This window comes from Cebus imitator, unplaced genomic scaffold (genome assembly GCF_001604975.1).
Source record: "Cebus imitator isolate Cc_AM_T3 unplaced genomic scaffold, Cebus_imitator-1.0 Scaffold391, whole genome shotgun sequence".
Taxonomy (NCBI): Eukaryota; Metazoa; Chordata; class Mammalia; order Primates; family Cebidae; genus Cebus; species Cebus imitator.
Window position 1 is genome coordinate 2,566,874 of NW_016107706.1, and position 24,439 is coordinate 2,591,312.

General features: G+C 46.6%; 1 protein-coding gene and 1 non-coding gene across 4 annotated transcripts in view; one reads left to right on the forward strand and one right to left on the reverse strand.

Moving 5' to 3' along the window:
* ITGA9 (integrin subunit alpha 9) overlaps positions 1-24,439 on the reverse strand; it is a 368,469-nt gene that overhangs the window by 225,151 nt on the left and 118,879 nt on the right. The gene's annotated exons all lie outside the window — the stretch shown is intronic.
* Positions 20,687-20,750, forward strand: LOC119468201. Its single transcript, XR_005196847.1, has one exon. It is a non-coding gene; the product is annotated as a U7 small nuclear RNA (small nuclear RNA).

Consider the following 24,439-nt stretch of genomic DNA (forward strand, 5'->3'; position numbering starts at 1 on the left):
AGGTGCTATGGTTTCAGGCTATGGAGTACAGCTACCCAACGGTTTTTCTCCACTATAGCTGCAAGGGATTGGCAGAAGGGACTCAAGTTCATCACTGCCATTTCCACTCATTCCTGCATTCACAAAACAGGCCTACAGCACCCACTCCTGCTGGGCACTTGACAGAGGAGCCTTCCTTCTCGGCATCGTCCCTCTTCCTGTCAACTCCATTGCCTTCAGCGGCACCATCCACCCTGTTCTCCAAACCAGAACCCTAAGGGGTCCTTGGACTCCTGGCTTCATCCCCCCACATATACTCAAGCCATCCTGCTGACTTCACCTTGCCATCTCTCAAGTACACCTGCTCCTCTCCATCTCCCACCACCGATATATGCAGTTATCACCAAAGCAGTGCTCAGCCTGGACCCACATTTCCCAGCCTCCTCTGAGGCTGGCTGTAGCCACGTGACTAGTTTCCACCAATGGAAAGTCAGTGGAAGGGATCTGGGTCATTTCTAGGCTGGAGTGTTTAAGGGGTGGGCGTGCCTTCTCTACTGCCTCTTTCTCCTCCTGCCCCCAGGAAGCCAAAGTCCTGGAGGTCCTAAGGGATTGCAGCAGCAGGAATGGAAAGAAACAGGAGTCCCAGAATCACCACATGGGGAAGGTACCTCCAATGAGGCATAGCCTTATTTGACTGACACATGAGCAATGAATAAACTTCTAGTAGGGTCAAGTCACTGAAAATTGAGCGTTTATTACAGCAGTTAGCATTGTGTAAACACAGGGTTACCTTTTTCTCAATGGGGGCTAAGAAGCATGTTTAAGCAAAAAACTGGTGCAAAGGGAGATGTCTCAGTCCATAGGGGATAAAACAGAGAGGTTGGAGAGATGAAAGGGTTCTCTACCAACTCAGAATATGGGGGCGTGGGGAGGGAAGGCAGAGGCTGCACCCCTCTTCACCCTACCCCTATCCACCCATGACTAAGTTCAGGGCTCCAAAAGTCACTCTATGTATTTGCCTCCTTTTAAAACCCCAGGCAGGCAAATGTCCAGGCCCTCATAACCTAGAAACATGCCACCCTTTGTCAAAGCAACTCCATGCAGACCCAGACAAGGCTTCTGGGTAGAAACCATAGGAGCTCAGGCTGGGAATTAGCGGTAGAAGCATGGCCCTCACGGCTGCTGGGGATGGGTGGGAATGTGGAGACAGATTCCACAGACAGCCGGGAAGAAAAGCGCCAGAGACAGTTCCCTAATCCAGCCAAGGCTCAAGCAGTGGGGCTCAGGGTTTTGGCTAAGATCCACAGACATGATGATAGGAAAGGCCGAGGCTTTGTGTGCAAGGAAGGTCCGGACCCCCGAGGTCTACAGCTGAGGGGGAGACAGCTCCGGAGCAGATCTACGAATCCAACCCCCCAAAGAAATCTTCCTCCTGACTCCATTCTAAATGCTGCCAACTCCTCCTCTATCATTCCAACTCCCCAGCTCCCGAATTCTGGCAGCCACAGAGGCTGGCAATTCGAATACAAGATAGTCAGGGGGGCACTCACTCCCTTGCAGGAATGGCTGAGGGTAGGGTACACTAGGGTCCCCAGATGCCAATGGGATTTGTTCCATCCCAGGTTACATAACCTCCCTACTGCAGCCAAGGTCTGAACTGAATATGAAAATGGAAAATGCTCCAGCTAATAAATTCCAGGGACATTAGGCAAATGGTCCTTTTACATAAACAATAGTTTTCGTTTTCACACAGACATGATGAAAAGGAGACTGGGGGGCGGGGGGAAATGAAGAGAAACCGATCCTTCCAGATCACAAAGCAGAGCCCAGCACTTCTGTTTACCTCCAAAACCGAGAGCCCTGGAGCCCAGGGGCAGGAGGGGCAGCACTGCCCAGTGGAGGCAGACTCTCCCACGGGCAGGGCCTCCCCTCTGCAGGACAGGGTGGGGCAGAGCAGGGTAGCAGGGGCGAGGACTTCCTCCATCTGAGCCACCCTGATAACCCCCAGGGCTGCACTAAGGATGCGGGGTTTCCACTGGCAGAATTCCTCCTGAAACAAAGCTGCAGGGTGCCCTGCATCTATGTGGAGTGAGGGTGGAACAGTGGGCATATCGGCTGGAGGCTCTGACTCAACAGGAAGCCCTCTGACCCAGGGGCCACCCTCATCTCTGTGTCGGCGAGCCAGGGGTGAAGCATGCCTTAGTCCTCTTCCATCCCCCTCTAGGGCCCACCCACAGAGCAGGAAAAGGGGACATCTGAACTTTGGCAAAGAACCCAAGAGAAACTTCCAGCCCCAGGCAAGGTCGCCTAGGCCAGTGCCAAGGGACGAGATGGGTATCTCTTAGAGGATGTCTGGACAGATGTGTACACCACAGTTATAAGCAGAATGGGAGGTGTGGCTGCAGCTAAATATTTGGGCTTGGCTACACCGTGCACAGGAACAACGCGTCTTCGGACTGAGCTGTGAAACCCTATGGGAGAGCCACTACTGGGAGTGGGTCAGAGAGTGAGAACCCAGCCCTCCTCCGATGGCTCCCTCTCACACCCTCGTGCTGCTCTACTCCACCCTGACCCTCCACCCAGCCCTGGAATATCTTCCTCCCATCTTCCTGTCCTCTGTCCCACTGCTCAGCAGGATAAAGCCAGCCAGGAGAACAGGGGCCTGGGGTGGCCTAGGACACTGTGAAGCTCCATGGGGGCCAGGGAGAGCCCAGTAGAGCCATGGCTCGTGACAGGGTGGCCATGACCAGCTTTTTCAGAAATGAAGCAAGCACCCCCAGGCTGCCCGGGTCCTGAATTCCCACGAGCAATGTAACTCCTTTTGAAAAAGGAGCTCCGGAACACTCTGCATCACGTCCTTGGCTGGTAATGCAGCTGGGACTTGAGGGAGTCGGACCAGGGCACACTTGTACCTGTTAGAGGATGGTGGCTGCAGGTGGGGGGGGGGGGTGCAACACGGATGGGGGCAGTGAGCCTGGGGCAGAAGGTGAGGGAGGACTAACAATGCAGAGGCAGCCTGCAGGCCCAAGGCGTGGGAGGAGGTGCAGAAGGTCATGTCACTTGCCCCCTTGGTACTCCGCAATGATCCCATCTTACTCAGAGTAAAAGCCAAGTCCTTTCAATGGTCTGTTAGGCCCCACATGGCCAAGCCTCAATCATGTCTCTGAGCTCGTTTTTTTTTTTTGAGACGGAGTTTCGCTCTTGTTGCCCAGGCTGGAGTGCAATGGCGCGATCTTGGCTCACTGTAGCCTCCGCCTCCTGGGTTCAGCCAATTCTCCTGCCTCCTGAGTAGCTGGGATTACAGGCACATGCCACCATGCCCAGCTGATTTTTTGTATTTTCAGTACAGACGGGGTTTCACCATGTTGACCAGGATGGTCTCGATCTCTTGACCTCGTGATCCACCCGCCCTGGCCTCCCAAAGTGCTGGGACTATAGGCGTGAGCCACTGCATCTGGCCCTGAGCTCATCTTTTAACACCCACCCCCTCATTCTGCTCTAGACACACTGGCCTCCTACTGCCCCTGGAACAACAGGCACTCCTGCCTCGGGGCCTTCACTCCAGCTGTTTCTGCTGCTTGGATGCTCTTCACCCAGAGTCCTCCACATGGCTCTCTCCCCTCACCTCCTTCAAGTCCTGGATCAAAAACCTCTGTCATGAGGCCTGCCCTGGCCACCCTATTTAAAATCACAGTCCGCCTTCCACGGCACAAATCCGCTTTTGTGTTCCCATACTCTCTAATCCATGTGGTCTGTATCTCCAGGTTACTATGTTTATGGTTTACCTCTGCCTCTACCTGCTGGGATGTCAGCTCCACCATGGTGGGGAATTGTGCTTCTCTTGTTCACTGGTGAGTCCCATGCTACCAGAATAGTGCTTGGCACATGACAGGTGCTCTATGAATATTTGAGTGAGTGAGTGAGTGAGTGAATGGCAGCCTCTTCTCAGTGGGGTCCAGGACACCTGGAGAACAATAGTAGCAGCTGCAGTCACAGTGGCTGCAATTCACTGATGTTCCCTTTGGGAAAGCCAAGTGCTGTGTGAAGATTTCTAAAGACATCTCATTTTCCACCTACATAACTCTACCTGCAGATACCATTTTATCTCCAATTTCCAGACGAGGAAGCCAAGGCTCCAGGAGTTTAACAAAAATCACCAAGCTGGTCAGTGGGGCTGCTAAGACATGCACCGCAGCCTGTTTCCAAAGCTACAACTTTGTATAAACATGTTCTACAATCCTGCCCCTGCAGCAGAGTCTGTGAACGTAACTGCAGTCATCCGCTCAGACCCGGCCTTGGGTCCTCATGCCCCAGAATGCCACGAGGATGATGCTCAGAGAGGCAAGAGCAGGACACGGCACTTGCTGGGGAACTGGAGAACCAGGGAACCAGGGATCCAGTGGTCATTGAGATTTACCAGCCATGATCACTCTCCAAAAAATGACAGAGGTCATATGGCTTCCACAGTCCTTTTCATCCTCTGACTTGGCAGGAATGGTAACACCCTGGGTAAGACCCAGACAAGAGGGGCCCTTACTCTGAACCCCAAGCTCAGGAAACCCTCCTGATTATTTCTTTGCAAGGGACAATGAGTTTGTGAGGCCAAGGTCAGTGCCAACATCCTCTTTCAGATATGCTCCGTGTGACCAGGACAACAGAAGTCCCCGTCCAAACAGCCCTGAGTCCTCCTTCAGAGTCCATGTTGGGCTCTGCTCCAGGGCTTGTCCCCCACGCTGTGAAGTGCACCATGAGTGAGTGTACCCACCCGAGGCCCAAGAGCACCCTCTGTGCAGAGGGGGTGGACGGAGCTTGGATGGGTGTCCACACACGCATGCACAGAAGGCCCATTGCCATGTGGGATGCAGCCAGATGGAAAGAGAAGTGGGGAGTGGGCTGGGGGCTGGCTCTCCCCAAGCCGTCCATTCCTACACTAAATTCTGAGGAGCCTGAGAAGCCAAAATACAATCCAGGCCTTCCAAGTTGTTATAAAGGTGTATTTGTCAAGGTAGGATGGAACAGAGTTTACAGAACAGTTATCTTGAGTCATAATCTTTAAATATTTAGATATTCACTAAGTGGACCTCCATTTTCACTCCTGTGCCATCAAATGACAGGGTGAATCCAGAGAGAACTCAAGTTTCTAAGAGGCTGTCAAGGGCAAGGCCAAGCAACAAGAGCTGATCCCTCCCCGTTTCTCTCTGATAGCAGGAAGATAAGCTGAGGAGTGAAGCAGCAAATGAGGGCTGTTCCGGCTCCGACCCCGCCGCGGCGTGCCACTCTGCATGCAAGCGTGGGCCTGGGTCCAGGCAGAAGAGTCCGTTTGGCATACAAGAATGACCTGTTTCTCTGGTTCTAATGTTGCAAGGATGCCTCAGGCCTGCTCCACCTTGACTGGCCGGTGACCCAGGCAAGTACATTCGTTTCTGTTCTCTCATAAAACGGAGAATACCATTCCTACCTCACAAAGCTGCTTTGAAGACTGGACACTGCTCAGCACATAGTAGGTCCTCAATAAATGATGGTTATTATTATTAGACTTCATTTTTGCACCCCTAGCATATAAATGCAGTACTCAATACCTTGCAGGAATCGGTGAATGTCGAAGCGGATGGGTAAATGGATGGCTGAGTCAGCGGATGGGTAGGTAGACGGGTGGGTGGACAGATGGAGAGACGAATAAATGGTGGGGTGGGTGGGTTCTTGGTTTGGTTTTCTGAAGGATATTACAAACTGCTCAGCTGTCACACATCTTCCCATCTAATAACAATTCATTCAACACTGTCCTCAAAATGCCATGGCATAAAACTCCCTTTGTCTTTCAGGAAGAAAAACAGTAACAAGAAGCTTGAAATTCATGACTGGACTTAACTGTATTAGGACCTGAACTTAACTGTATTCTCCTAAAGCCTGTGCTGTAAGGTCACAAGTGAACAGTTGCATCCTCAGTTCTGGAGAATGCACATTTCAGGGTCTATGGCCCTAAGTCTCAAATGCCCACCATGGCCTAATCTCTGCCCTGGGGCACACAGACCATTTTTAATATAATAATTATTGGTTCAATTAATCGAGGCTTGAATGTTAGTAGATGCTATTTTAATGCAGAATGAGAAAATAGATATCACGCTATTTTCCCAGATACACAAGATATGCTACACCAGGGATGCTGAAAACTCAGCTTCAACCCAAGGCATCCCCACGAAGGAGGGAAGCATGCCAACACCAAAATGTGGGCATCACAGCTCTCATCCCCCCAAGCCCTTAGGCTTATGTCATTCATCCAACAGTGTCATAGATTTTGCAAAAGGAAGAAGAAAGGGTGTGGATGTGAGGATGGAAGGGAAGTGAAAGAGCTAAATGTCACAAGCAGCAAGTACTGGACAACAGAGAAATGGAGCAGTCCACATTCTGAGTGAGGTCATAAAGCCAGCAAGACATTTCCTCAGTGGGCCTCACATGCAGTAATCAGGTGGCCCCTAAGGTAAGAGGCAGCCCAGGCTGCCCAGCAACTCTAATTAAAATTCCATAACATGACGGTTCCCCTGATACAATAATTAATAAAGTCTGGAATTTTCCCCCAAAAATTCTCAGAGCACAATCACAATGCATTTGCTACTGAAGGTGCAAAGTCATCTGGTATCAGAGTAATTACACATTCTCTAGGCATTTCTTTCTGCAGAGCTGCCACAGAAGCCTGAAATGGCATTCCTAAAAGGAGACTTCATGGCCTTTAAGAAGCAGCCCAGCATGTCATTTTTTTAGAAGGGAACATCTGTGTTCCTCTCCAGAGAACAGTCAGTCGGGACTTCCCCCTGCCTAGAGACATGTGTCAGAGAAAGTCCTTTCCAGAGCTTTCAAGAAACACCTCTTGCACGATTCAGGAATAGGGTAAAGGTGAAAGAGTCTCATCAAGAAGTCATATAGTGGTTCTCAAAGGGTGGGCCAAAGGCTCTTTGCTTGGAGCGTTCATGTTTATAACATGACAATTTCTGTATCTTTGCTTCTGGTATCAATTAGAACACCTAACACAACCTGCTAGTACCTTTCTTCCCATTCAATTCTGATAAAATACTGTAGGCACAGGCAATACTAGATAAATACAAGCTCAGAAGGGATATATGTAAAACCTCAGCATCCTCTTACAGTATTTCTAAGTGTTACATGCTGTTGTCTGCCACCATCACTATATCACTGTCATCATGGAACTTCTCTCAGTCACACACCAGAACATGAGAATCACGACCAGTGCCCAGTGCTTCCCATATCTGACTGTATCGGTTACTCAGGATACACGTTGAAAAGAGATTCCCAGGCCCAACTGGATATCAATCAGTGGGAATCTGAATTTTTAACAAAACACCATCTTCACTACTGAAGCTTGGGAAATGCACTGATGGTTCTAGAACTCAATTAGGAAATTAAAATTTGGGGACCCCTTTCTTCCTGCTTAAAAAAAACCAAATACACTGCTCTATGGAGTCAGACACAATAGTGTTCACTACCGCTTCCCAAATAATGTGAGGCGGTGACCATTGTTAGATTTCACCTAGTTTCCTTGTGTTGAGACTTCTTTAGCCACAAACATGCTCCATGTTCCCTTCTTGGAATGTGATATGGCATAAACCACATCTGGAAAATAAAACACCCCAAATTGCTAGAGAAAATGTTGCACTTGAAAGAATCCCTCCCTAATTGTCCCAAAGGGCATGCTAAGAAATCCCAAAGAAGAAAAGTAAAACCTTATTTATTTGAATTTACTCTGATGCATTTACTCTGCCAGGTTCTTGAGAGAGGAACAGTGGTTGGACAAGTTATGGGGAAAAAGAGAGGGATCCCCAAGCTGACATCTCATGGGCTTTTCAGGCTGGAAGTGACCAGTTAGTGATGTAGAGGCCAGAGGGGAGGAAAAACAAGGAGGTCTGATAGTCAATCATGTCATCTGAGAAACTGTTCTCCATGTCTCTCATCTTCCTAGAACTAGTTGGCTACTGGGGCAGGTTCTTCTCATGGTGATGGCAAAAATGCAAGAGGGGCATGCAGAAACATGCTATAATATGTTTATATTATACATATTATATATACATATTATATATGTATAATATAAAAATATAAAACATCTACTATATATATATATATATATGACATCTACTATAATACTATAGTAGATAGTATTAATTATCTACTGTATCCATGAGGGTCCTGGCCAGGAGCAGATGTTTCCCGCAAACAGGGAGATGAAAGGAATTCACTGAAGGCACTATTTACAACAGCGACGGGGGTCAGTTTAAAAGAGCCCCCCGTGGCAAAGCAGGGAGCTATTAGCATCCTAAGTCTAAAGGAGCAAGGTGGGGAGTGGTCACTAGAAGCCCTAAGTTATTAGAACTAGCTACCTGGCAGAAGCTATGGCTTTCTGGAGAGGGCCATGGTCACTTGGCTGACCACTCTTCCACCCTCTTTTTCTAGTGCTCCCCTCTGAATGAACCCAACTAAAAGCCAGAGGGGAAGGTCAGCCTCCCAAGAGCACAAAGTAGGGGGGATAATAGTGGAGAATGGATCTGGAGAGGGTAAGTAGAGAATAGCTAATGTAGCCACTAAGAACTAGATACTCCACGCTGTATGCCCAACCTTATGGTCTTCAAATAATTACACTGCCTGTAATAGACTGCTTACTTGCTTTTCCTCTTTTCCTTCCTTCCTCCCTCCCCTCCCTCCCTTCCTTCCCTCCATCCTTTCCTTCCTCCCTTTCTCCCTTCCTCCCTTCCTCCCTTCCTTCCCTCCCTTCCTCCCTTCCTTCCTCCCTTCCTCCCTTCCTTCCTCCCTCCCTCCCTCCCTCCTTCCCTCCTTCCTTCCTTCCTTCCTTCTTTGAGATGCAGTCTCGCTCTGTCACCAGGCTGGAGTGCAGTGGTGCGATCTCAGCTCACGGCAACCTCCGTCTCCCAGGTTCAAGCGATTCTTTTTGTATTTTTGTATTTTTAGTAGACACGGGGTTTCATCATGTTGGCTAGGAGGGTCTCCATCTGTTGACCTCATGATCTGCCCACCTTGGCCTCTCAAAGTGCTGGGATTACAGGCCAGACTGCATTATTTATTAGCTGCCCCTTACCCACCACCTGGTACCTCTACCCTTTCTCATTGACTCTGAGGTTCTTCTCACTAGAGGCTATTCTATTTCTACTCTATTTTCCCACTCTACTGATGGATTGGGCCTCATGACTTGATCTGGCCAATGGAATGAGGGAAGAAGTGATAGTGCCAGTTCCAAGCCTACCCCTTAAGAGGCCTCACGTGTTTCTGCACGCCCCTCTTGCATTTTTGCCGTCATCATGAGAAGAACCTGCCCCAGTAGCCAACTGGTTCTAGGAAGATGAGAGACATGGAGAACAGTTTCTCAGATGACATGAGTTCTGCAGCAGAACTATCCAGCTATCCCACAGATCCATGAGAACATAAATACTTCTTGATGTGTGCCACGGAGTTATGGGGCAATTTGTTATGTGGCAATAGCTGACTAATACAATCAGTCTACCCAGGAAAATAAGCCATCCCATTCTCTAACAGATGTTACAAGTATCTAGATTCAAGGGAAAGCATGAGCACAACTGATAGAATCAAGTCCAACGTGACAATGAGAGGTCAGTAGTGTCTAGAAGGAAGAGAGACCACGTGAAGTCCCAAGATTAAGGCATGAAACCTGTCCTCATGTGGAAGCCTATAATATCACCTCTCAGAGGAATGGATGCTTGGTTTGTTTTTTAATTTATACCCAGCCTTGTTCCAACAGGATATAAGGCTGCCTACAATACTGCTCACAATAAAATAAGTGAGAAAAGCAGAGGAGTGAGGAAATTATGGCACGTGAAGCCAAGGGATCAATAAACCAAATCCAAGTCCTCCTGCTAGACATCAATTACATAGTTGCCTCTGAGCTTCTGCAAAGCTAGTACAAAGATAGAAATAAGACTGGGGACATGAGTAAGGTATAGATGACCCAGTAATTCAGAAGAAGGATGGCTATTTTCTGGAACTGAGATCCAACAGACATGTCTTTCATGAGGCCTCATAAGACACTGGGTTAAGTCATGAACAACGTCCTCAACAGAACCCTTGCAGAAAATACACTGATGACAACGATGAAGCTTACAATGCTTACAGGGCGCTCATCACGCACATGCATATGTTTTCCAGGTGCTCAACGTATGATTTATTTAACCCCTTTTTTATTATCCTCAAAGAAAACACAATGGCTGTTTCTCATCATGAACCACAGGTGAGCTACCTCTGGGAGGACAAGGACCTATGCACAGCAGTCTGGGGACACTTCTCCAAAGAAGTCTAAACCAAGGATGTATCTTACAGCAACACAGGAGATTCCAGAAATCAAGATTTGTAAACACAGCATCCCAGTTTTCCAATATCGGCAATTGTACAGGTCAACAGTGTGCCAGGCAAGCAAAGCATGATGATGAGGAAGACTCAACCTGAGGGCCACGAGTTCTCAACCTCCGGCCTACAGTCTAACGGATGGCACAACCTTCAAACACGCCACCACAAACAGAATTCATTTCCACCAAGGTTTCAATAAATAGTAAAGGGCAGGAAGTTTGAAGGCCTACTGGTTGACAAGTTTTAAGATGCTGCCATTTCAATGTTGTTAAGTAAGGTGGCTTGAGGATTGCTTAGGCAAAAAATGCGACAGACATCTTATTTTGTGGGCTGTGGAACAGGGGGAAGACACTATCCCTGACTAGAAATGGGACAACGAAGGTCCAAAAATCAGCCCATCAGTCTTGGATAAGTCACACTGTTATTTCTCCAACTACGGGTTTATTCCTTCAACTTAATGGGATTGTACAGAACCCACGAAGACCAAACAGTTAGGCTCCCCTCACCACTCCCTGGACTAGCAGTCATCAAACGTGCCATCAATAAGTAACATCACCACCACCATCCAAAATCCTGCCACCTAGGCAGTCACTACTTACTCTACCGAGAAAACCAAACTGTCCTTCCTTTTCTTAAGAGGAAATGTGGAATGAGGTCGGAGGTAGGAAGAGTACGAACAGAAAACAAGAAATACCATATACATTCAGCCATCTTCCTCCCCTTAAAACTCAATCCCTATTTGGAAATGTTTGCTGCACCTTCTTAAACAAGACAAATGACCTCAGGGCCAGGGAAATAAAATCCCCTGCCCGTCTTGACTCAACTGGTCCTCTGACAGGCTAAACACAGCTGCACTTCAATTGCTATTTTTAGATTCTATAAATTCTGGCCTCTCTTTTTCTCTTGAAGTATTCTTTAGAGAGTTGCCAAAGACTTTTATCTGGGCTCTAACTCCATGAAAATAATTTCATGAGTATGAAATCACCACTGTGGCATTTGTCTGCTGCTATTGTCATTGTTAGGAATATGCTCATAAAACACATGGAGGATCTCTTTCTCCTCGGAGGGAAGGCTGCCTGCCTCTAAGTGCCGCCATATTCTGAATTACGGACAGGAAGAGGAGGTTTTGCCACCAAAAGGATTTCCTTTTTAAAAAGTGGAAGAAAAAGAACCGGAACAGGGGCCGCTGGGAAACTCCTCCAGGACAGCATTTCTCTAAAGTGGTTTAAGACCCAGATTTCCAGGTGAACATCTCCTACCAGATGTATCCAATTAGAATTTTGTGCAAGTGGGGCCCTGGCCCCATCCGTAATAGTCATGCACTACAGCACCCAGCTTTGAGAATACTGCTCAGATTCCAAAGCCCATCCCAAGTCCCACTCTGAGTTCGCTCTCACTTTGTTCTGACTCTCTATTAAAGCAGACAGTGGCAGGGAAGGCACCAAGGTCATCTACGGTGTTAACAAGGTAAATATCAGGGATCCTGAAACTTTCGAGAGACTGTCTTGCTTTCCAGACCTTGTTCAAGACTGCCCAACTTGATCTTGGAAGCTGCCATACAAACAGGGCAGATAAGTGGAGCACAAGCGCTTCAAAGCAAGAAACAGAACCGGGTCTGCCCACTACATTCAGCATCCAACACAGCCCAGGAACACCTGTGCCCTTCTTTCCTCCAGACAGTCATGAATCCAGCCGGCCAGCCAACATCTTGGGGGTGTCATGCCGGTGCACAGTCCTGGGCTCTGCTGTCAAACAGGCCTCACCCATCACGCACTCAAGCCCCAACCTCAGATCCGTGTTTGAGTGTTCTCTTTTCCTCCCTTTTCCACATCTAAGACTTCAGCTATCCCTACTGTCTTTACCTCCAAAAGTTCTCAAGACCCATTGCTTCCCTCTGTGACCACACCTGTCCAGCCGTCTTGTCCACTGTTCTTGCCTCCTAGCTGGGCTGTCTGCTTCCACTCCAGCCTCTGTTCTCCATTTACTCTCCCATAGGGCCAGAGTGATCTTTTGAAAACATCTACCATATCAGGTCACTTCCCTGCTTCCCAGAGCACTGTAAATAAAATCTAAACTTCTTAGCAGTTCTCCTACCAGCCCTTTGAAACAGGAATTAACCTCAGGCTCCAGATGAGATTCTGGAGAGTCAGTTAAATACAGCACTTCACCCAGAGTCACAGAGCCAGCGATGGCAGGGCTGGAATTAATATCCATGTCTTTTGGACACCAAAGTCCAAGTTCTTCCTACTCGACCTCCTAGCTCATGTTAATCAGACTCAAAAACAGAAATACAACAGGAAGCCCATAGGATTCCTTATTAATACATGTATTTCCAAAGGTCAGACCTGAGTTGATTTGGGAAGAGCAGAATGACCATACACAGGAGCACATCCAGGATGAAAATGAGAAAAGGTAAGAAAGAAGAAAAGGAGGGAAGAGGAGAAGAAAAAATGGGGAAGAACAATGGATGCTCTGGCCAACATTTAAAAGGAATTACAAAACGTAGCTCAAACTTCCCTCTGCTGTGGGCCAAAGCCCTGTTAAGCTTCCAAGGCCAGAGGGTTGGGCCAACAGTGATTTTTCCTGTCTCCCTAAAAGTTGCAGTCCCTGGTTACATCACCTCTCCTGAGACTTAGTGGATGAGGTGAATCAGCCAGTCACATGGTAAGGCTCACCAAAGACACTTTCCGACTGAGAAGTCCAGCAATCAGAGTTTCCTTCCCTTCCAGAGCAAAAGGGAAAGGCCCTCCTTCCAGCCATCCACTGACTTTTCTTGTGGTGGAACATACATTTATGTAACTAGATTTTCGGAAGGATTCCCTGTCCTTTTATGAACATGGAGTACTGACCCAAGTTTTCTCAGACATCTCCCATCTTTCCACACTGTCAGTTCAAACTTGAAAAAAAGAGCGAAAAGTAGTGCTTTTCATAAAGATTTCTCCCCAACAATCTACCGATACTGACCAGTGGTGAAACCCCCGTCTTGTTTTCCTAATATCTGAAACCAGGTGGTACTTGGAATGTACTTCATATGTTCATAGCAGTACCATACTGCTAATTTTCATGCCTAGAATTCTTTTTTCCAATGTTATTGATAACTGTTAGAATCTTTATCATTAACAACACATTAAATGGATAATTATGTAAAAGCTATGTGAGAAAATGTTAATTCTATAAAAAAGCTTAACAAGAAGTCATTTATAACTGCATGTCCTTGGTGAGGGATATGGGAGGCAAGGGCTGAATCTGAATCAGTTGAACAAAGATGGGCTATAACCCCAATATGTGGGCCCCTGGATTGATACAGAGGAGAGGATAAGCTCCTGGCTCCCAAATGCCCTAGGATCTGACAGGAGGGTTAGATATTACAAACAGAATATTTGGAGAATGTATTAAGGTTCACACATGCAGTACTTCATATATACTAGACCATGGCAGAGACTATAAGCCTAGCCAATATCCATTCTCTACTTTTCCCTTTTAGCCAAACTCCATTTTATTCCAATCTACAATATGCCTACCTAAAAGACGTTTTCTAGTCTCCCCTGGAGAAGAGGTGGTCAAGAAGATACAAGCAGAAACCATAATGTGAGGCTTCCAGGAAAACTCCATAAATAAGAACAAATTAGCTAGGAGATAATTTTCTTTTGTATTATTCTCTCTTCCTTCTTTTTCCTGTCTGGAATTTGCATGTCGTGGCTGGAGCTCCAACAGTCACATTGGGCCATGAGGTAGCTTTGAAACTAGAAGCCATGTTCTGGGGATGGTGGAACAGAAAGAGAAAAGGACCCTTGATCCTGAATGTTCAGTGAGCCACCAAACTAATGCTGAATTACTTCTGTGTGAGAACAGTAAGCCTCTACTGCATAAACTTATTTGGGTTTTCTGCTACATTCAATTTGACTAGGCTTGAAAGAGTGGTGGCACCATGGGACCATTAGGAGAGGAGTCAAGAGAAGGATGGGTTGGTTAGAGGGCTATGGGGCTATGCACACTGCTGGGGAGGCCATTTCCCAGATACCAGAGGACATGTTTTCAGAACTTCTCTTGGGAAGGATGAGATCCTAAATCACGATAGAGGGGACAAGCTTCTCATCCGTAACATGATCTAATTTCTGCTAATTGACTATGAACCACCCCATCTGGCCTCTTCCTCATCTCCTTCTCTGCTTGCTCCCCTTTCTCAGCCCTAGGTGACTGGCACGTGACTATACATGGCTAAACATTACGGAATAGGAAGAAAACATCTTAGGACTTTACCTTTTTTCTTCCCTCCCACCATGATGAAGTCTTCCCTGTAGCCCTCTTGGGGACCTGGATACAGAAATAGCTAGGGACTTGCCAGGAGCCTGCTGAGATTATGGCTTATGGGAAGCAGATTTCTCTCACCATCATTTTGTTTAAGGACAAAAGGATTCTCAACAAAATTCCTGATCCCATCTAAATCCACGTCAGAGTCGTGGTCCAGGGACAATGGGAGAATGGTCTCTCTTGCCCAGTTAGCAGATTTAAGTAAACAAGACTACTGAGGCACAGTGTCACAGCCAAGCCATGGGGAGCAAAAGATGGGTAAAAGGAAGGAGCTCCCTAAGGGAGTGCCAGGTCAAGACTGAAGATGGACAGCTGCTGTCTTCCTTGAAAACCCATCCAAAAGCAGACTAGCCTTTACGTTTCCCACCAAAAAGCAGTGGGTCATTCCATGTCTCTCTAGGGATGAAGACCCTTCTGAAGGAGGTAAGCTTCTCCACCCCTTACCCCACACCAGCACATAAATCCTTATGAAATGAGTTCATCCCAATGTTCCCAGCAATTAACTAAAATTTAGCAACATCAAGCAGTACACTTGAAAGTTCCAAAATCAAACCTTTCCAACAGAAACACAAGTTTTGAAAGAACAAAAGGAACGACAGTCTTTCCCTCACTGAACATTCCTTCTACCTTGCAACTGCAGCCTCCCGCCCCCCAAAACAATTCTTTCTAGAACTAAAAATATCAAACTTTAGAAAGTATCATTTCCTCGCTAGAAACCATGTTTGGGTTTGAGATTAAATAGCAAGAATTCTTTAAAACTACGTTATTTTTTAAAAAGTAAATGACCAACTGAAAAAGAATCCCAGATTTTTCCAATACAACATAAAGATGACAGCACGAGATAATACTGAAGCCCTCCAGGAAGAAAGACTAACATACGAATCATAAAGGGCTTTATTTATACTCCAAGTGACGCTCACGACTAAATAAAAATGTGTTTTTGTTTCCACAAATCTACTTAGATTTCACATGTTCTGCTCACTTGGCCATCATCACACGGGAAGAGGTCACAAAGCTTCACAGTAGATGTGGAAATGGAAGATTTTATTAATTGCTCCTCTTGTACCATAACCTAATTAAAAACGGAACAAAAACAGTTCAGGAGAGGTTTCTAATGCATGTAGTGGGGGTGGAAGGAAGGCTGGTTATTTCCAAATTAAAGAAGCCACGAGAAAGAACTTAATCTTTTCAGCCATCATCTATGTCACTTCTTTATGCCTTTTAAGGATATGTTAGAAATGCACCAGAAGACGGCTGGGAAAACCCATTTGGATGATACATCGGAAGCAGCAATAGCTGGTTCCACTGCTGGTGCTTGGGCTTGGAGATCCATTTGATGTCAGCTATGAAGGTGCCAACACCACCCTCAGCTCAGATGAGGCCAACAGCATCATTTGGGTTTTATGATTGTATTCACTCAATGCCCAGCCAGGATTCCTTTTATACTCAAAAAAACTCAAACAGTTAATTGAGGCTCAAGGCATTCCCACCCAAGGAAGAAATTGGAAGTGAGGCAGAAAGGCTGAAGGGCTTGGCCATATGTAACTAGCAAACATGGGAATGCCCATCCATCTACAGGGTGGTGTCACGGCTGTGCCACAGGAAGGAAATGACTTCTCTGGATGTGGCCGTCATCTTTCTGTTCTTCCCAGCCTGACTGACCACCTGCACCATATCAGAGGAACAGAGCCCAAGGACTGGAAAACCCCAAGGATGGTCCTGAGGGGAAGGGGTCAGTTTATGTCAGACTGGACCACGAGTCCTAGCAGCACATGGCTCTGAATGAGCAAACTGACTTGATCCCACCATTTCTATTTCACCCTATTTTCATTTTTTAAATGAGAATTGTGGTTGGAGGCAGAGTGTTGTGCCTCACGCCTTGTAATCCCAGCACTTTGGGAGGCTGAGGCAGGTGGATCACTTGAGTTTGAGACCAGTCTGGGAAACATGGCAAAATCCATCTCTTAAAAAAAAAAAAAAAGGCAAAAAATTATGTAGGCATGGTGGTGCACGCCTGTGGTCCCAGGTGATCGGGACCTGCGGGAGGATGGCTTGAGCCTGGGAGGCAGAGGCTGCAGTGAGCTGAGATTGCGCCACTGCATTCCATCCTGGCTGACAGAGCTAGACCCTGTCCCAAAGAAAAAGAATTGTGGTTGGGACCTCCATGCTTGGCTGTGGCACGCATAGCATGCCTGCCATGCTCCATGAAGTCTTCCCCCTCACCCTCTTCCCACCTCACCCTCTCCATCAGGACTTCTCTAAGAAAAAGTAAGCCCAGGGGGAATGTTTCCTGACCACCCACCTCACGCTGCTGTAACTGAAATCCCTCATAACAAAACGAAGATCCCAACACTGACGACACAGAAGTCTTCATCAAAAGCCTGTCTTTCTCTTATTAAAGATAAAAAATATTAAGACTCCTCATCACAGGGAGTGCGTCTGCAGGAAGGTTATGAGTGTTTCTATTAAAAGACGTTAAAAGGCTCTTCCAGGCCAAGGCCAAATTCATCCTTTTCTCCTCTCAGCTCCCCCAGCCCTGCGTGCCCAGCTGCAAGAAGGCACTGGCACATCTTGTCGCTGCCAGCTGTGTCCTCCTGGAGCGTGAGGCCCTTGAGGACAAGGATGGTGACCTGTTAACCCGTGTCCCTGGAGACCAGCAGTACCCAGGGAAGAATTAAAGTCACCTGAAGCTCCACTTGCTCCAGGCTGTTAGACAGTGAGCTTTCCCAGGGGTACGACCGACCCTTTCATGGCTTCTAAGAATCATCAGTTCCCAAAGCATCCTTTTACTTGCCTCCGGGTTTTGTTTCTTCAGACTGATTTTCAGAGACTCTAAAATTAGCCCCCCTAAAACTCAATCATGAAAGCCTTGACCTATTATCAGAATAATAAACGTTTTGAGTTGTAATGACTTGTTTCCACGGTGCTCAAAGCATTTTGCAGGTAGTGCCATTTTTGGCCAGCAGACACTGCAGGGTGGGTGATGCACAGCCAGGTAGCTACGCTTCTGTAGCCATCCTCTGTCACCTGCGTCACAGTCTCCCCTCTACAGGGATGGCCTGGGCACGCAACAAAACAGCCAAAGAGTAAGAGTATTGATTCCCCAGTCAACACAGGTTGGGCTTGGGTCCTGTTTCAGTGCTTCCTGCTTATCATACCTTGGGCAAAGCTGCTTTTCTCTCTCGGCCTCAGTTCACACTTCACAGGGCTGTGGTGAGGACTAGCAGAGACAACTTGGGTAAAGAGGTTAGAATGGCGTCTGGGTCTGCTCAGCCCTCAGTAAACACTAGTTGCCATCATTGATGTTATTTTTGTGACTCTCACTACCTTTATTTACCCTTAAATAGGAGACGGCAGAGAAAGTCAGTTATACAGCAGCCTGAACAAAACAACAGAAGGCGAGGGCCTGGTGCAATACGCTGTTAAATGCCCGCTGAAGGGCAACTAGTGGGACTTCTCCTCCTCGCGTCACTCTGCAGCCCCCAAATCAGCAATGGGACAATCTAGAATCTGCTACTGCCAAGCAGGAATGCCTGAGGGTGAGTGGCACCAGCAGCACAGGGCACAGGGACCTGGGGTGAGAAGCATCTGTGGTCGTGTAAACATCCTCACCACCAAGATGCTCACCAACAGACGGATCATCAAAACTGAAATGCAGCTGTGCATAGCTGCTCCCACCCTATTAGCCTGGACTCAAGGGTCCTTCGGCAAAGCTTCCTCCAAGGAAATATACTCCGTACACAGATGAAAAAGACCTTTGAAAGCAATTCCAGGGCAGGGTCTTCTGGAAGGTTCTGAGAATGAGCTCCAGCTCCAGAAGTCTGGGTGAAGTCATTCTGATCCTGCTGGAGCCCCAATCCTGATATGGACCTGCTCTCTCGGCCTGACAACAGACCTTCACCACCTGGAAGGGCTGAGCACAGCCACACCCAGAGAACCCCCGCTTCTGCAAAGAAGGAACGCAGCTGCAGTGCCTGTGACCTTAAGTGGTTTGCACAGTCAATATTCCCCACTCTGACGGGAAATGGCCGTGAAATGGCAAGGAACTTTCCAAAGGCCCCATAAGAAATCCACTGTGGGGCTAAAAGGAGAAACTCAGGAAGTTTAGGGAAAGGTAACCACATCCCAGTGGGAGGCCAACAGCTTTACAGCTTATTGGTTAAAACCATAAGTTTTAATTTCAGATTGGATCTTAACGTAACAATCCTTGGCTGCAAGACCTGCATGAATATGGAAAAACAGGAAAGAATAATAGGAAAAAAGTCAGCAAAGGTGACTCTTGGGACTGATATTTTATTACAGCACACTTGATGCTAACCCAAAGGTCAAAAAGCAATAGGATTTTACTCTCTACTTAACCTGGAGCTTCTCCAACCGTTATTTAAAGTTGGACATTCTGAGGGTATGAAGCTGATTCAAAAATAAAAGAGGGTCTATTTTGGTGGGGAGTGGCAAATAAAAAGGAAATACACTATTAACAGTCTTAAAAGAAAAACCTACCCTATGAAGAATATCACGACCAAAAATAAACTTCACGTAAATGTAAAATAAACTTTTACAACCAATCTTCTCCTGGTGGTTTTTTTTTTTTTAATCTTAACTATTTTTTAATTTCATTTTAGGTTTTGGGGTACATGTGAAGAACATGCAGGACTGTTGCATAGGTACACACATGGCAGTGTGATTTGCTGCCTTCCTCCCCTTTACCTATATCTGGCATTTCTTCCCATGCTATCTCTCCCCAACTCCCCACCCCACACTGTCCCTCCCCTATTTCTCCCCAACAGACCCCAGTGTGTAGTGCTCCCCTCCCTGTGTCCACGTGTTCTCATTGTTCAATACCCGCCTATGAGTGAGAACATGCGGTGTTTGATTTTCTGCTCGTGTCAGTTTGCTGAGAATGATGGTTTCCAGGTTCATCAATGTCCCTACAAAGAACACAAACTCATTGTTTTTGATGGCTGCGTAATATTCCATGATGTATATGTGCCACATTTTCCCTGTCCAATCTATCATCGATGGGCATTTGGGTTGGTTCCAGGTCTTTGCTATTGTAAACAGTGCTGCAATGAACATTCGTGTGCATGTGTCCTTATAGTAGAACGATTTATAATCCTTTGGGTATATCTCCTGGTGTTGTTTTTTCTTCCCATCCAACTTACACATAAGCAAGACAGGACATTGACTGAGATGAACTTTTCCCTTTTTAGATAGTATATGGGACCTTTAAGCCTGAGCTAAATATAAATAAACTTTTAAAAGGTCAAATTTTCAACAAGATGAGAACATAGTACGGAGTTCTAGGCTTCCCGTGTGACGTGACTATCCACTAGACTGGTGCCCTGCTCACTCTGCCTAGCTCAGAGATAGACGGAATATCTGTGGGGTGAATGAACAGCCCAGCATCCCCTGTCCCTGTCCACTCCCACCACTGTGTCACACTGACCTAGGCCTCTACTCAGGATCCTCGCAGGTGGCTCCCTGTACCTGGCACCCATGGCTCATGTTCTCTTCTTTCAATATAAAAACATTTCCTTCCTTGAAGCTACTGCTAGATCACAGAAGTGCCAGGCACTTCCACTGCACTGTCTCAGAAATCTCACTAGGAATCAGGCTACCATGCTCTGAGAAAACCCAAATCAGCCCAGGCAGAAAGCCACATTGAAAGGCCACATGTAGGTGACAGCCCACCTGAGGTCCCTGTCCCAACCACGCACCTGCGGGACACATGGGCAGAGACACTCAAGACGACTCTAGCTCCCATGGCTGAATCTCCCCTGCTGAGGCCCCAAATGTCATGGAACAGTGAGTCTGAATAACCCACAGAATCCATGAGAAAAATAAAATGATTATTTCACAGCCCCAAGTTTTGGAGTTGTTTGTAACAGAGCTAGAGTAACTGGGACATCATCTCTCAATAAACAGATTCACAAATCTGAATGAGACCCCAAAGTGAAAAACCAGCTGGGAAGAAGGTGGTCCCTGAAACAACAGATGAGGTTAAAATCCCAGCTCCGAGTGTTACTGCTCTTTTAGAATTTGTCTAGCAGGTTTTCTGGTCTTTACCAGAAAGTGTCCCCTGCCCCTCCACAAGAAAATCCCAGCTCTGTCATTAACCGCCTGTGGAGCCTGGGCCAGTGACTTCTCTGAAGTCTCTACTATACAAACTGTAAAATGGGATTAACAGAAGCTAATGAGCCCACTGCAGGGATTAAATGGGAAGTTTAAATAAAGGGTGAGGCCGGGTATGTAAGGTCTTATTATTAACATCCCATGTGAGACCTTATCAAAGTCATATACATCTTCATTTTATGATTTATGACTCCATCATGCTTCTCAAGCTTATAGGAAAATTAGAATGAGAGATGATGATGAAAGCAGTAACAGGTAAAAATATTAAGCAAAACTTAAAGAATTTGAGAACTGTATCATTTTTCCAACCTCCAGCTGATTTTCTCTACAATGTACACTGTTAGCATCTATAAAACATAACCTTGAGTAGGCAGGAAACTAGGGACTGTATTCTTTAAAAAGTATATACACAAATATCATACTTTACAGTATGAGATGTCTTTGGATGTCTCAGTCTTATAGTAAGAATTAAAATGTATTGCCTTCTGGCTGGACACGGTGGCTCACACCTGTAATCCCAGCACTTTGGGAGGCCAAGGCGGGCAGATCATCAGAGGTCGGGAGTTCGAGACCAGACTGACAAATATGGAGAAACCCCGTCTCTACTAAAAATACAAAAATTAGATCAGCGTGGTGCTGCATGCCTGTCATCCCAGCTACCTGGGAAGCTGAGGTAGGAGAGTCGCTTGAACCCAGGAGGTGGAGGTTGCAGCGAGCTGCGATCATGCCACTGCACTCTGGCCTGGGTAGCAAGAGCAAAACTCCATCTCAAAAAAAGAAAATGTATTGCCTTCTTTCTGTAAGTGACAGGTGCAATTCTAATTGCATGAGATAGATTATCTCATTTGGTCCTTACAGTAATCCGACTAAATAGGTTCTAGTATGATCCCAACTTCATAGGTGAAGAAACTGAAGCGCAGGAAGGTCACGTCGCTGGCTCAGGATCACACAGCGATGAAGCGACAAAACGAGGATTCCCAATCCAGGCATTCCAAAGCCAGGCCATGCTCTTAATCACCCCACAGTAAGGCCCTCCTGAGGTCATTTTCTTCAGGGTAAAATGTGAGCTCACATTAAGTTCATTTCCTATCTAATTGTTGGGAACTTAAAAAGTACTCTTAATAATAATCCTGCCACCCAAGCTCCCTCAAAGAAACACAAGGGAAAGAGAGAAAAGACTTTCACCAGGACACGGGAAAAAACGAAGTTTTCTGCTGTCTCTAACAGACTTGGTGTGTGAATGACACGCATCCATCCTCAGAGACCCCTGGGCATGTATACAGGGTAGGATCCAGCAGGTGGCAGCTGAGTGTTAATGGTCCCTGTCACATGGCTTGGATTCTACTGAAATCCTGAGACAAAACTCAACGGGCTACCAAAATAACCTACAAAATCCCCATGATCCTCACTAGCTCAGAATTCATAGAGCAGGCAGTTCGGTTTCCTTCCTTGTTTAAACAAAAATGCAGGGTCATAAACAGCCCTTTGGAATTTCTGAGAATGAGGGCAAGCAGAAGCACAGGATGAATAAAGGATGACAGGTCCTCCGCTGGTGCAACATGATGAACAAGGTACTCCTCCCTTCCACGCTCCGCTGCCACCTTCCAGCCCAAGCATCTCCTTGCTTCACTAGTCCCTAGGAAAGCAGAAAGCAGATTCCCTCCCCAGGACCCAGATCTCCTTTGTGGTCTAGATTACTATATCTCAGAGGGTGGTCCCAGGACCAGAAGCATCAGTATCTCCAGAGAGTGCTTAGAAATGCACTCCCAGCTCCCACCCCAGACCCACTGAATCAGAAACACTGGGGTGGGGCCCAGCAATTTGTGCTTTAGCAGGTCCTCCAGGTGCTTCTGATGCCTGCAAACGTTGAAGAACCACTGGTCTCAAATGAGAGCCACAGGCCTGAATGATGGGACCACAATAGGCTCTAGTTGATCCTGTCCAGCCCCACCTTCCAGCTTATGTCCAGAGAGTGAGTCTAGCCACTTGAATCACTTTCCACTCAATACCCACACAAGAAGGTCCAGCCTTTTTGTCCAATTGTCTTATCTTACTCAATCATCATTTCACTCATTAAACATAAACCATGGGCAGCACAGGTACAGTTTTGTGAGACTCTTGAGCTTCCCATAAGCACAGCTCAGATTTTGACTCTCTCTCAATCTCTTGGACAACTTGTGTGTCATACGCTGCCTCCAGTAGACCTCCCTGCCCTGAGTTGAGCCCTGGCCTGGGAACAACAACTCCGGGCATGCAGTATTGCTATGCAATCCCTCCTGCCCCCGAAAAAGGCCTCTGCTGAGATTCCTCCCCTAAGGGACCATCCACTGGGCTTCTTCATTTCTACATTACTACTCCTAAAGTAAAGGCCCTTCTAAGAAAAAGTGGGTGATATGTTTCTGGCCCGATGGTCCTCAGTGTCTTAAGCAATTGGAGAACAGCAGGCTTAATTTACAAAAGGTCCACTGTTCCTGGATGTATTCCTAGCATGCAATACAAACAGCCTCATCTGAGTCCTGATTTAGATCACTGAAGCTGGGCTTGTTATTTCTGTATGCCTCTCATCAGCAGGTTCTCATAACTTGGATTCTCGTCCAGCTCTACTTCTGTACTATTTTTTCTAATGTTTTCTCATCTCTCTACTCCCTGCAGTTATTCTATCCCATTATTAATTCCCTTCTGCAGTTAAAAAGGGTTAAAATAAGAATCTGTGTATTTCTGGAAACTCTCACATGTCAAAGTTTGCCACGGTGAAAGGTGTCAGTGTTCCCAGTGGTCCTCATCCAGGTCAAGTACAGAAGTAGATCCTCCTCCTCTGGGAATCTCACATACTCCTTTATTAGGTGAATAATGAAATACTCTCAAGCGAATCTGATAGATGAGATCAATGGGCAACACACTGGAAAAGGAAGCCACCTGCTAGACAGAGGCAACCCAAATCTATCCACTTCCAGTGATACCAAGCCTATCTGTTGTTCAAAATAAACCTGTAAGACAATCTGGTCCCCAAACTCCTCTTCGCAATTCACTACTGCATCATCCCCCCTACTTCTGTCCCAAAGGGTCCCACCCAGCTGAGATACAGTTCATGAATTTTTCAGACACTCAATATTTAAGAATAGCAACAACCAGAATAACCCACGGGACTCTAAAGCTGTCCAGCAAAAGCTGCTAAGCACTTGAGAGGTACATCCTACTGGGTTCTTTGCTGCATCCATGAGAAGGTCAGCCAAGGCCAGTGGTGGCCCAACCCAGGGCAGAAATGCCAGGGCTCTGAGGGATCAAGGCAGCTGCTTTGGTGCTTGGCAAAATCACTGACCAACCCTACCTATTTCAGGGGAGCTGGTCTCTCACAGTTGTGTGATCCTCAGAGAGTTTAAAAGCTCCCACTAGCATTACTCAATGACATGCATTCTCAAAGCAGCTTCAGAAGCGCCTGTTGCACAACCCTAATCGAAATGCTTGGGACCAGAAGCCTTTCAGATTTTTGATTTTTCCAGATTTTGAAATATCTGCATATAATAAAGAGATATTTTGAGGATGGGACTTAAGGCTAAACTTGAAATTCATTTATGTTTTATATACATCTTCTACAGATCCCTAAAGGTAATTTTAGACAATATTTGAAATAATTTTG